Source organism: Aegilops tauschii, chromosome 6, assembly GCF_002575655.3.
Source record: "Aegilops tauschii subsp. strangulata cultivar AL8/78 chromosome 6, Aet v6.0, whole genome shotgun sequence".
Classification (NCBI taxonomy): Eukaryota; Viridiplantae; Streptophyta; class Magnoliopsida; order Poales; family Poaceae; genus Aegilops; species Aegilops tauschii.
Window position 1 is genome coordinate 50,833,268 of NC_053040.3, and position 13,636 is coordinate 50,846,903.

The window sequence follows — 13,636 nt, forward strand, 5'->3', positions numbered from 1 at the left end:
TGAAGACTATACCCGTGTCCAGATAGGACTCTCCTTGGCGTGGAAGGCAAGCTTGGCGACCGAAGATGTAGATTCCTTTCTTTGTAACTGACCTTATGTAACCCTAGATCCTCCCGGTGTCTATATAAACCGGAGGACTTAGTCCAGATAGAGGATACTTATTATCATAGCCATACACGCTAGACCTCTAGGGTTTAGCCATTACGATCTCGAGGTGGATCAACTCTTGTAACACTCATATTCATCAATATCAATCAAGCAGGACATAGGGTATTGTCTCATGTTACCATCGACCTTAGACGCATAGTTCGGGACCCCCTACCCGAGATCCTCCGGTTTCGACACCGACAACGACCACCTCGTACGCGTGGCGGCCCTGTCCTGCCGCACCGCGGTCTCCGTTGGTGCCGTCGTCATCCTCGTGGTCCCTCTAGCGGCGGAATGGCACCGGAGGGCCACGGCAGCCTTGTCCGGCGGCTGGCTACCGCTCGCGGAGGTGACACTCTGCCTCCTGCTGCGCTGTGCAGAGTGCCACCATGACCACTACCAACATGGCCTTCGAAGCCCTGGCAGCGGCCTTGCCGCGACCGGCTTTCGCGGAGCAGTCGTTAAGCGACCTCTCCTCACTGATCTTGGCGAGCTCGCCGTCAAGGCAGCGGCGACGCCTGGCTGCCGTATTTGTGGTGGTCACGGGGCGGTCGAGCGCCCACACGACAGTGAGGTCTGGGTCGTTATGGACGCAGTCCGGCGCCTCATCGCTCTTGGCGAACGCAGAGCGGCGACTGGCATTGCGCCGATCGTACCACTCCTGCTGCCGAGCCGCGCGCTCCACCTCAAACACGACAGCCCTCGAGCCCGAGGGACCGCCGAGGTAGTGGAGGAGGCGGCCCCACGCCTTCTCGATTGCGGGCAGCAGCTCCTCCTTGACGGCGAGGCGGTGGCAGCGCGCAGGCAAGAACGACGCGTTGATGCAGCCGTACCGGCTGCTTGGCAGTGACGCAGTTCCTCGTTAACCTGGCATTTGATCTGGACACCGCGGTGGTGCGGGGGCAAGGCCGGCTCCTCCTTCACGCGACGTCTGATCTGGACGCTGCGGTTGTGCCGAGGCAAGACCGGCTCCTCCTTCACTGGCAGGAGCGTGGACGCCGGCTCGGGCTTGACGTGGTGGCGCGGAGGGGAAGGCGGCTCATCCTTCACGCACGCCTGCGACAGCCCCATGTAACGGAGCGACTGCTCCGTCATTATCTCGATCTGACGGACAAAATCTAGGTCCGCGAGAGCGGCCTCCTTGAGGAGTCGGGGCGGCTGCTGCGGCGGCTGTGGCGACGCCTGGTCCTCCTTGTCACAGGAGGAGATGATGATCTCCTCCTTGGCGGAGGAGCCGGTCGCCGTGGACGCTGACGGGCCCGGACAGCGTTTGCGGCGGCGCCAAGAACCGCTGGAGGAGGAGCTTCTGCCTACTCTGCATGCCGGCGTGGGGCACCATGACTTCTCTATCACCGGAGCTTGGGGCGAAGAGGGGGAGGGAGTGGCTTGGGCATGGAGATGGGGGAGGGGGCCAGTGCTCGGATAGGGGGGGGGGGGGGGGGGGTGCGGCTCTGTGCATCGCAGGCGCACGGTTTAAATAGCCACGGCGAGGCCCAGGGGAAGGGGCGGTCCGCTTCAATGCGGCGCAGCGGCCAGAGTTGGTTCCTTGGGAACCTGCGTCCGCATTAAGGCGCCGGTTGCCGAGAGGTCGCGTCGGTCAGCACCGCCCTCCCTCCCACCAATCACATCGTAGCATCAATGTCGGTCGCTGCGTCTCTGGCGCGGCATGAATGCGGTGCATTAAGAAGTGCGTGCATTAGAAGGAATGCGCGAGAGGGGTGGATGGCTGGGTTTGGGTGGGCCAGAGCGGTCAGAAACAGGCTTGGGAGGAGTCCGGACACCCGCAAAGCCCGCAATGTTTGTATCTGGTTTGCGGGAGAAATCGCATCCGGACCACCCCGCGGAACAATACAGAGCCGTGTTGGATGACTTTCGTGGTCCAGACAACGCAATCTGGACGATTGCAGGATGTTTGTGGGTCCGCATTGAAGATGCCCTAAAGTCCTATTCCTGTAAAAGAAAATAGCTAATTGACACCATTTACACGTCTTGGACAACATTATTTATTTATTATTGGGAAAGACCACTGATTTTTTTTAACGGATGAAAACCCATGGATTGACTATTATTTATTTAAGTCACTGAAAAAATCTGTTATGCTGAAGGTTCAAAGGCGAGTTTCTGATCAAATGAATGATACTCTCCTAGCTCCGTACATAACAGAGGATGTGAAGAAAGCTGTCCAAAGCACACCAGGGCTACATGCAATTTTTTGTAAAAAGTATTGGCACATTTTTTGTGATGAGATTACAGGGGAGGTTTTGGCTGCGATAAACTCAGGTATTATTCCGAATGACTGGAACACCACAACGGTGGTATTAATTCCAAAAATAGATTCCCCAGAGTTGATTACACAGTATCGCCCTATTAGTCAGTGTAATGTCATATATAAGATTATCTCAAAAATATTAGCTGCTCGATTGAAAGTTATCCTTCCTGAAATAAATTCTCCCACTCAAAGTGCTTTCGCGCCAGGTAGGATTATCACAGATAATGTTCTTGTGGCATATGACTGTGTGCATAAAATCAAGAATAAAAGAGATGGTCTAACAGGCCTTTGTGCGGTAAAGCTAGATATGCTCAAGGCCTATGACAGAGTTGAATGGACTTTTTTGAGGAACATGATGAAAAAAACTAGGGTTCCATGATCAATGGATTAATCTGATTATGAATTGTGTGAGCTCGGTTAAATACACAATTAGGTACAACTCCCAAGAAACTGGGAGTTTCTCACCTACGAGAGGCATACGACAGGGAGATCCCCTTATCTATTTTTACTGTGTGCAGGAGGGTTATCAAGCTTACTGATGCATGAAGAAGAAGTTGGCGGTATTGATGGGATTAGAATGTGCAGGAATGTACTATCGGTGTCACACCTCCTTTTTGCTGATGATTCTCTCATTCTCATGAAGGCAGATTTGTTGAATGTTGCTTCCTTGCAACAAGTTCTTGATACTTACTGTGCAAATTCAGGCCAACTAGTAAGTAGAGCAAAATCTAGTATTTTCTTTGGTCCTAATACAAGTAATGTGACCAGAACAGAGATTTGCAATGAACTACACATTGACACAGAAGCATTGTCTGATCAGTATTTGGGACTTCGTGCTTTAGTGCGGGCGGATAGAAGTGACTGTTTTACACACTTTCTAGACCGGATCCAAGAAAGGATAAGTGGATGGAAATAAAAAACACTTGTCTATTGGAGGCAAGGAAATTTTATTGAAAGCAGTGGTACGTGCTATTACAGTGTATGCTATGTCTGTGTTCAAATTGCCGAAGGGTTTATGTAAGGAAATTATGGACTTCATTGCGGGATTCTGGTGGGGTGATGATGAAGAGAATAAGAAGATGCATTGGTACACATGGTGGAACTTTGTGTTTTCAAACATATTGGTGACATGGGATTCCGTGATCTGCATAACTCCAACTTGGCAATGTTAGCAACTTAGCATGGAGGCTCATTGATAACCCGGTTTCCATTTGTGCTCAGATTTTACGTGCAAAACATTACCCTCATGGTGATATCCTAAAAGCTGGACCTAAGAATGGCCCATCCTTCACATGGCAAAGTTTAGTAGCAGGGATTCAGACTTTTAAACACGGGCATATTTGGCGTATTGGGGGTGGCGAGAAAGTTAATATCTGGACTGATCGTTGGATCCCTTCGAGCCCGACGAGCATGGTCATATCGCCCAGAGGCCATCATATCACTTATCAAAGGTCAGTGACCTCATTGATCCGTATGCTGGCAGTTGGGAGGAGGCCCTTGTTTCAGCGACATTCGATTTAGTGGATGCTAGAAGGATACTACACATTCCACTAAACATGGAGGCTTTTGATGATTTCGTTGATTGGAACCACACACGCAACGGTTTCTTTTCTGTGCGTATGTACATCATATTATTTAGAGTGGAATCACCAGCTAGGACGCCGGGCTGCATCTGATGCTACTCCTGGACCGTCAGTGAATAACCCAATATGGAGGACATTATGCAAACTAAAAGTCCCTAGCAAAATTCGTATCTTTAGTCCCCGCTTCGGTACAAGGCGATGTATCAGATGAAAACGCACATTCAGTGAAGATCTGGAAACTATTTGTTCTGGGGCGTGAGATCGGCAACATACGGTGACAGATCACAGGTGGGATTGCTTCCAGATCTACTTAAGAGTGTATAACCCCCCCTCTCCTTAATTTTAGGCAAACTATATGGGTCATGCGTCGTTCTCCTCGACCCGTCTGTTTCTATTCGCAGGGAGCTGCCGTCGCCGCCGATGAAAGCTCTTGCTGCCACTGCCGCATGGGGCTGCTCGATGGCGAACGCCATATCTTAATGCCACGGGAAGATTCCCCCGAGGGTCGAGGAAGAGAGCAAGCCGGCCGCCGACTTTAGAGCCAACGACGCCGCTAAATCGACAGGACACAGTTCTGCCTCGCTTGTTGAATGCGGACAAGTTCAGAAACTTCATCTCGTATGCATTCCCATATATATTCCAACCGTTCATAACGAATCAAAATAGGAATCAGGAATTCAACTTTCACGGCACCAAACATCGACTGATTACAGGACGAAGCAGATTTTAAAGAACAAACAAATTCAGTTCAAAACAGAAAATTAATCATCCAGGTGGAAGCGGCTCACTGTGAGAGTGAGCACACACCATCTCGTAAGCCAGAGTCATCCCCATCCAGCCGCCGTTGCGTCGGTGCAGCGGATCCGTTCTCGCATTAATGTCGGCGACCAACTCACCCTTCTCGCTCGAGGGCAACTGCCTGCTGCGGCGGGGTTCGACATCGAGCGGCGTCGGCAGCTTAGCTCCATGTGGAAGTGCCGGCGGCTGCGGCGGCGTCATCAGCTCCTAACGGCAGCGACAACAATTTCCATTAGCCGCGACGGTGACTCCCTATGGAATAGAAACGGACGAACGCTGGTGGCAGGAAAACGACGCATGACCTCCCAAATAATTTGTCTACAATTAAGGAGAGAGGGGTTAACTGCACTCTTAAGTGGATCTGAAAGCAATCCCACATGTGATCTGTCACCGTATGTTGCCGATCTCACGCCCCAAAACAATAGTTTCCATATTTTCACTGAATGTGCGTTTTCACCTAATACATCGCCTCGGTACAACCCCTGTAATACGTATAAAGGGGTAATATAGACCTTTCACAATTTGTATCTACTTTTCTAGTAAAAGTATACACCGGGCAGCTTACTTGGGCCGGCCCATTTGTGGTGGCATGCGATGAAAAATAGCAGAAAAGGATAGCACAAGATAGGAATTGAACCCAAGACCGCTTACAACATTAAGTGTGTCCACAACCACTGCGACAACATGACTCTGGTGAACGGTCTAAAGCTAGAAACTTTAAGTAATGCAAGGGCTGGGAATTTTATTAAAGATTTGAGCACACTTTGTGAACTGGTCTTTTTTCCATAATATCTTTTTATTTGTTTATTTTCCTTTTCAAGTTACGTTTCTTCTTTCTTTCTCAAAAAATGGTCGTGCTTTCATAATGTTGTTCAAAAGTTCAAACGGTTCGTTATTTCCAAATTATGTTCATAAATTAAAAAATATTTGCATTTTCGGAAATTGTAAGGTAATTTCAAAATATGTTTGTGTCTTTAAAAAATTGTTCAGAATATCAAAATGTGAATAATTTTTCGAAAATCACAAACAAAATTGTGAAAACAAACATTTTCTGAGACCACGGACAAAAAACTAAATTACATTTTTTCCAGAAATGAGACTAAATAAATGATATCAAAAAATTGTTCTAAATTTTCCCAAACATTTTTTCAATTTGTGAACAATTATTTTGAAAATGAGAAATTTTTTAAAATTCAGAACAAATTCCAATAGTCGCCCGACAGGAGCGATGCCGCCGCTTAGTTGGGCAAGGCCTAAGATTTTTTTTCTTTTCTATTTTTTGGTTTTTCTCTTTTTTAGTTATTTTATCTTTTCTCCTTTTAAAACTTTATTATTTGTTTGAAACCTGTTCAAAAAATGAAATACCAAAATAACAGTTTTAAGTCACTATTTTAAATTACCATTGAAAATTCTTTTTTCATTTATATATTTATTAAATGCTTTAAAAAGCATTTGTTGTTTTCAATTCTATCATTTTGTACTTATTAGTTATGTTTGAAACTTAAAATGGCAGCTTTAAGTATCTATGTAAATTATGATTTTAAATACATTATTCCTTCAAAACTGGCATGGATGACTACTGAGACACGTTATGTTGAACATGGTATTTTTTTGGACATTCTTGAAATGACCCCAATATTTGCCAGCAGCTGGAGTGCCCATGGTAGGCATCCATGCCCCCAATATTTTTTCCATGGTCTTGTATGACCAATTCAAGGCACCAATCCAAGTTGCTTGGGTTTTCGATAAATTTTGCATTTTCTAAAGTTTTCTCGGTCAAAAAAGGTCGATAAATGGCTAGACGTGTCGCAACTTGCATATGGTGTCCGAAGTAGTTCAAACTTGCCATGGATGCCTATCATGGGCATGTCCACCTAGTGGAAAAAGTTGGGGTAATTTCAAGGATGTCCACGAAAACACCATGTTCAACAAAAGGTGTTCAGGTTAGCCAGAAGGGTCTGTTAGAGAGCACGTTGGTTTTCGACATCCTTGAAATTGTCCTAATTTTTTCATGGCCTCGCATGAACAATTCAAGGCACCATGACAAGTTGTTTTGGTTTTCAACAAGTTTCGTATTTTTCTAGAGTTTTCTCGGTAAGAAAATGCAGAAAAAAGGTTGGACAGGTCGCAACTTGCATACGATGTCGAAAATTGTTCAAACATGGCTTGGATGCCTATGAGGGGCATGCCCACCTGGTGGCAAAAGTGGGGATCATTTAAAGGGTGTACAAAAATAGACCATGTTGACTGAAGTGTGTTCTGGGGGCCATAAGGCTCCGTCTGAAGCCATGTTATTTCTCGACATCCTTAAAATTACTCCATTTTTTTCAAGGGCTTCGTATGACCAATTCAAGGTATCATGACAAGCTGTTTGGGTTTTCGACAAGTTTTGCATTTCCTCGAGTTTTCCCGGTGAAAAAATGACAGTTAATGACAGAACATGTCGCAACATGTTGGGGATCGTAGCAGAAATTTAAAATTTTCTACGCATCACCAAGATCAATCTATGGAGTCATCTAGCAACGAGAGAGAGGAGTGCATCTACATACCCTTGTAGATCGCGAGCGGAAGCGTTCAAGAGAACGGGGATGATGGAGTCGTACTCGTCGTGATCCAAATCACCGATGATCCTAGCGCCGAACGGACGGCACCTCCGCGTTCAACACACGTACGCTGCAGCGACGTCTCCTCCTTCTTGATCCAGCAAGGGGGAAGGAGAGGTTGATGGAGATCCAGCAGCACGACGGCGTGGTGGTGGAAGTAGCGGGACTCCGACAGAGCTTCGCCAAGCGCTGCGGGAGGAGGGAGATGTGTCACGGGAGGGAGAGGGAGGCGCCAGGGCTTAGGGTGCGGCTGCCCTCCCTCCCCCCCACTATTTATAGGGGCCCTGGGGGGGCGCCGGCCCCCTGGAGATCCCATCTGAGGGGGCGGGGCGGCGGCCAAGGGGGGGACTTGCCCCCCAAGTCAAGTGGGGCGCCCCCCACCCCTAGGGTTTCCAACCCTAGGCGCAGGGGAGGCCCATGGGGGGCGCACTAGCCCACCAGGGGCTGGTTCCTCCCCACATCAGCCCATGGGGCCCTCCGGGATAGGTGGCCCCACCCCGTGGACCCCCGGGACCCTTCCGGTGGTCCCGGTACAATACCGGTGACCCCCGAAACTTTCCCGGTGGCCGAAACTGGACTTCCTATATACAAATCTTTACCTCCGGACCATTCCGGAACTCCTCGTGACGTCCGGGATCTCATCCGGGACTCCGAACAACTTTGGGGTTACCGCATACTAGTATCTCTACAACCCTAGCGTCACCGAACCTTAAGTGTGTAGACCCTACGGGTTCGGGAGACATGCAGACATGACCGAGATGACTCTCCGGTCAATAACCAACAGCGGGATCTGGATACCCATGTTGGCTCCCACATGTTCCTCGATGATCTCATCGGGTGAACCAAGATGTTGAGGATTCAAGTAATCCCGTATACAATTCCCTTTGTCAATCGGTACTTTACTTGCCCGAGATTTGATCGTCGGTATCCCAATACCTCGTTCAATCTCGTTACCGGCAAGTCACTTTACTCGTTCCGCAATGCATGATCCCGTGACTAACTACTTAGTCACATTGAGCTCATTATGATGATGCAATACCGAGTGGGCCCAGAGATACCTCTCCGTCATACGGAGTGACAAATCCCAGTCTCGATCTGAGCCAACCCAACAGACACTTTCGGAGATACCTGTAGTGCACCTTTATAGCCACCCAGTTACGTTGTGACGTTTGGTGCACCCAAAGCATTCCTACGGTATCCGGGAGTTGCACGATCTCATGGTCTAAGGGAATGATACCTGACATTAGAAAAGTTTTAGCAAACGAACTACACGATCTAGTGCTATGCTTAGGATTGGGTCTTGTCCATAACATCATTCTCCCAATGATGTGATCCCGTTATCAATGACATCCACTGTCCATGGTCAGGAAACCGTAACCATCTATTGATCAACGAGCTAGTCAACTAGAGGCTCACTAGGGACATGTTATGGTCTATGTGTTCACACATGTATTACGATTTCCGGATAACACAATTATAGCATGAACAATAGACAATTATCATGAACAAGGAAATATAATAATAACCATTTTATTATTGCCTCTAGGGCATATTTCCAACAGTCTCCCACTTGCACTAGAGTCAATAATCTAGTTACATTGTGATGAATCATACACCCATAGCGTTCTGGTGTTGATCATGTTTCGCTCGTGGAAGAGGTTTAGTCAACGGATCTGCGACATTCAAATCCGTATGCACTTTACAAATATCTATGTCTCCATTTTGAACATTTTCGCGAATGGAGTTGAAGCGACGCTTGATGTGCCTAGTCTTCTTGTGAAACCTGGGCTCCTTGGCAAGGGCAATAGCTCCTGTGTTGTCACAGAAGAGAGTCATCAGCCCCGATGCATTGGGAATAACTCCTAGGTCGGCAATGAACTCCTTCATCCAGATTGCTTCATGTGCTGCCTCCGAGGCTGCCATGTACTCCGCTTCAAATGTAGATCCCGCCACGACGCTTTGCTTGCAACTGCACCAGCTGACTGCCCCACCATTCAAAATATACACGTATCCGGTTTGTGACTTAGAGTCATCCAGATCTGTGTCGAAGCTAGCATCGACATAACCCTTTATGACGAGCTCTTCGTCACCTCCATAAACGAGAAACATATCTTTAGTCCTTTTCAGGTACTTCAGGATATTCTTGACCGTTGTCCAGTGTTCCATGCCGGGATTACTTTGGTACCTTCCTACCAAACTTATGGCAAGGTTTACATCAGGTCTGGTACACAGCATGGCATACATAATAGACTCTATGGCCAAGGCATAGGGGACGACACTCATCTTTTCTCTATCTTCTGCCGTGGTCGGGCATTGAGCCGTGCTCAATCTCACACCTTGCAATACAGGCAAGAACCCCTTCTTGGACTGATCCATATTGAACTTCTTCAATATCTTGTCAAGGTATGTGCTTTGTGAAAGACCTATGAGGCGTCTCGATCTATCTCTATAGATCTTGATGCCTAATATGTAAGCAGCTTCTCCAAGGTCCTTCATTGAAAAACACTTATGCAAGTAGGCCTTTATACTTTCCAAGAATTCTATATCATTTCCCATCAATAGTATGTCATCCACATATAATATGAGAAATGCTACAGAGCTCCCACTCAATTTCTTGTAAACACAGGCTTCTCCATAAGTCTGCGTAAACCCAAACGCTTTGATCATCTCATCAAAACGAATGTTCCAACTCCGAGATGCCTGCACCAGCCCATAGATTGAGCGCTGGAGCTTGCATACTTTGTTAGCATTCTTAGGATCGACAAAACCTTCCGGCTGCATCATATACAATTCTTCCTTAAGGAAGCCGTTAAGGAATGCCGTTTTGACGTCCATTTGCCATATTTCATAATCGTAGAATGCGGCAATTGCTAACATGATTCGGACGGACTTCAGCTTCGCTACGGCTGAGAAGGTCTCATCGTAGTCAACACCTTGAACTTGTCGATAACCCTTAGCGACAAGTCGAGCTTGATAGATGGTAACATTTCCATCCGCGTCCGTCTTCTTCTTAAAGATCCATTTATTTTCTATCGCTCGTCGATCATCGGGCAAGTCTGTCAAAGTCCACACTTTGTTTTCATACATGGATCCTATATCGGATTGCATGGCTTCAAGCCATTTGTTGGAATCTGGACCCGCCATTGCTTCTTCATAGTTCGAAGGTTCACCGTTGTCCAACAACATGATTTTCAGAACAGGGTTACCATACCACTCTGGTGCGGAACGTGTCCTTGTGGACCTACGAAGTTCAGTGGCAACTTGATCATGATCGTCATCATTAACTTCCTCTCTAGTCGGTGCAGGCACCACAGAAACATTTTCTTGTGCTGTGCTACTTTCTGGTTCGAGAGGGGTCATCTCATCAAGTTCCACTTTCCTCCCACTTACTTCTTTCGAGAGAAACTCTTTCTCCAGAAAGGACCCATTCTTGGCAACGAAGATCTTGCCTTCGGATCTGAGGTAGAAGGTATACCCAATGGTTTCCTTAGGCTATCCTATGAACACGCATTTTTCCGACTTGGGTTCGAGCTTTTCAGGTTGAAGTTTCTTGACATAAGCATCGCATCCCCAAACTTTAAGAAACGACAGCTTAGGTTTCTTTCCAAACCATAATTCATACGGTGTCGTCTCAACGGATTTAGACGGAGCCCTATTTAAAGTGAATGCGGCAGCCTCTAAAGCATAACCCCAGAATGATAGCGGTAGATCGGTAAGAGACATCATAGATCGCACCATATCCAATAGAGTGCGATTACGACGTTCGGACACACCATTACGCTGAGGTGTTCCAGGCGGCGTGAGTTATGAAACAATTCCACATTTCCTTAAGTGTGTGCCAAATTCGTGACTCAAATATTCCCCTCCACGATCTGATCGTAAGAACTTTATTTTCCTGTCACGTTGATTCTCAACCTCACTCTGAAATTCCTTGAACTTTTCAAAGGTCTCAGACTTGTGTTTCATTAAGTAGACATACCCATATCTACTCAAGTCATCAGTGAGGGTGAGAACATAACGATAGCCACCGCGAGCCTCAACGCTCATTGGACCGCACACATCAGTATGTATGATTTCCAATAAGTTGGTTACTCGCTCCATTGTTCCGGAGAACGGAGTCTTGGTCATTTTTCCCATGAGGCATGGTTCGCACGTGTCAAATGATCATAATCAAGAGACTCCAAAAGTCCATCTGCATGGAGTTTCTTCATGCGTTTGACACCAACGTGACCAAGGCGGCAGTGCCACAAGTATGTGGGACTATCATTATCAACCTTACATTTCTTGGCATTCACACTATGAATATGTGTAACATCACGTTCGAGATTCATCAAGAATAAACCATTGACCAGCGGGGCATGACCATAAAACATATCTCTCATATAAATAGAACAACCATTATTCTCGGATTTAAATGAGTAGCCATCTCGCATTAAACGAGATCCAGATACAATGTTCATGCTCAAAGCTGGCACTAAATAACAATTATTGAGGTTTAAAACTAATCCCGTAGGTAAATGTAGAGGTAGCGTGCCGACGGCGATCACATCGACCTTGGAACCATTCCCGACGCGCATCGTCACCTCGTCCTTCGCCAGTCTCCGCTTATTACACAGCTCCTGCTTTGAGTTACAAATATGAGCAACCGCACCGGTATCGAATACCCAGGAGCTACTACGAGCGCTGGTTAGGTACACATCAATAACATGTATATCACATATACCTTTGGTATTGCCGGCCTTCTTATCCGCTAAGTACTTGGGGCAGTTCCGCTTCCAGTTACCGTTTCCCTTGCAATAAAAGCACTCAGTCTCAGGCTTAGGTCCATTCTTTGTCTTCTTCCTGGCAACTGGCTTACCGGGCGCGGCAACTCCTTTGCCGTCCTTCTTGAAGTTCTTCTTACCCTTGCCTTTCTTGAACTTAGTGGTTTTATTCACCATCAACACTTGATGCTCCTTCTTGATCTCCACATCCGCTGATTTCAGCATTGAATATACCTCAGGGATGGTCTTTTCCATCCCCTGCATATTGAAGTTCATCACAAAGCTCTTGTAGCTAGGTGGGAGCGACTGAAGGATTCTGTCAACGACCGCGTCATCCGGGAGATTAACTCCCAGCTGAGAGAAGCGGTTGTGCAACCCAGACATTTTGAGTATGTGTTCGCTGACGGAACTATTCTCCTCCATCTTATAACTGTAGAACTTGTCAGAGACTTCATATCTCTCGACCCGGGCATGAGCTTGGAAAACCATTTTCAGCTCTTGGAACATCTCATATGCTCCGTGCTGCTCAAAACGCTTTTGGAGCCCCGGTTCTAAGCTGTAAAGCATGCCGCACTGAACCAGGGAGTAATCATCAACACGTGTTTGCCAGGCGTTCATAACGTCTGGGTGTGCCGGGACGGGTGCTTCACCTAGCGGTGCTTCAAGGACATATGCTTTCTTGGCAGCTATGAGGATGATCCTCAAGTTCCGGACCCAATCCGTATAGTTGCTACCATCGTCTTTCAGCTTGGTTTTCTCTAGGAACGCGTTGAAGTTGAGGTTGACATTAGCGTGGGCCATTTGATCTACAAGACATATTGTAAAGATTTTAGACTAAGTTCATGATAATTAAGTTCATCTAATCAAATTATTAATGAACTCCCACTCAGACAGACATCCCTCTAGTCATCTAAGTGATACATGATCCGAGTCAACTAGGCCGTGTCTGATCATCACGTGAGACGGACTAGTCATCGTCGGTGAACATCTTCATGTTGATCGTATCTTCCATACGACTCATGTTCGACCTTTCGGTCTCTTGTGTTCTGAGGCCATGTCTGTACATGCTAGGCTCGTCAAGTCAACCTAAGTGTTTTGCATGTGTAAATCTGTCTTACACCCGTTGTATGTGAACGTTGGAATCTATCACACCCGATCATCACGTGGTGCTTCGAAACAACGAACTTTCGCAACGGCGCATAGTTAGGGGGAACACTTTCTTGAATTTATTATAAGGGATCATCTTATTTACTACCGTCGTACTAAGCAAATAAGAAGCAAAACATGATAAAACATCACATGCAATCAAATAGTGACATGATATGGCCAATATCATATTGCTCCTTTGATCTCCATCTTCGGGGCGCCATGATCATCTTCGTCACCGGCATGACACCATGATCTCCATCATCATGATCTCCATCATCGTGTCTTCATGAAGTTGTCACGCCAACGATTACTTCTACTACTATG